This window comes from Propithecus coquereli, unplaced genomic scaffold, assembly GCF_000956105.1.
Source record: "Propithecus coquereli isolate 6110/MARCELLA unplaced genomic scaffold, Pcoq_1.0 Scaffold76, whole genome shotgun sequence".
NCBI classification, from domain to species: Eukaryota; Metazoa; Chordata; class Mammalia; order Primates; family Indriidae; genus Propithecus; species Propithecus coquereli.
The window spans coordinates 1,881,602-1,882,463 of NW_012153729.1; the positions used below are offsets into that span (position 1 = coordinate 1,881,602).

The 862-nt window shown below is 32.7% G+C and overlaps 1 protein-coding gene across 1 annotated transcript in view; it reads right to left on the reverse strand.

Moving 5' to 3' along the window:
- The window catches only part of LOC105824691 (ATP-binding cassette sub-family A member 10-like), a 132,571-nt gene that overhangs the window by 72,041 nt on the left and 59,668 nt on the right, over window positions 1-862 (reverse strand). The gene's annotated exons all lie outside the window — the stretch shown is intronic.

Consider the following 862-nt stretch of genomic DNA (forward strand, 5'->3'; position numbering starts at 1 on the left):
AGATCTCTACAAAGAAAACTATAAAACACTGATGAAAGATATTATAAATGACACAAACAAATGGGAAAACATCACATGCTCATGGAGTGGAAGAATTAATATCCTTAAAATGACTATACTGCCCAAAGCAATCTACAGATTCAATGTAACCTCTATCAAAATACCAATGTCATTCTTCACCAAATTAGAAAAAAAAAATTCTAAATTCATATGGAATCAAAAAAGGGCCCAAACAGCCAAAGCAATTCTAAACAAAAAGAACAAAGCTAGAGGAATCACATTACCTGATCTCAAATTATAATACAAGAATATAGTAACCAAAATAGAATGGTACTGGCATAAAAGTAGACACATAGTTCAGTGGAACACACTGGAGAACCTCAAAACAAAACCATATAACTACAACCAACTGATCTTTGACAAAGCAGAAAAAACATACACTAGAGAAAAGACACCCTGTTCAATAAATGCTGCTGGGACAATTGGATAGCCATAAGCACAGAATGAAACTGTACCCTTCTCTCTTACTATAGACAAAAATCAACTCAATATATATTAAAGACTGAAATGACCTGAAACTCTAAAAATACTAGAAGAAACCTAGGGAAAACTCTTCTGGACATTGGTCTAGGCAAAAAAAATTGATGACTAAGACCTAAAAAGTACGAGCAACAAAAAACAAAAATAGACAAATGAGATCTAATTAAACTAGAAAGTTTCTGCATAGCCAAAGTGAAAGGCAGGAATTGATAGTAGGAGAATGTACTTTGTTTTGTGTGGAACAGAAACTGTTTTAGATTAGAAAAATGTGTTCTCTTTGATTTTAACTAATGCCATTTGCTTCTGTAACCGTGCTTGCTTT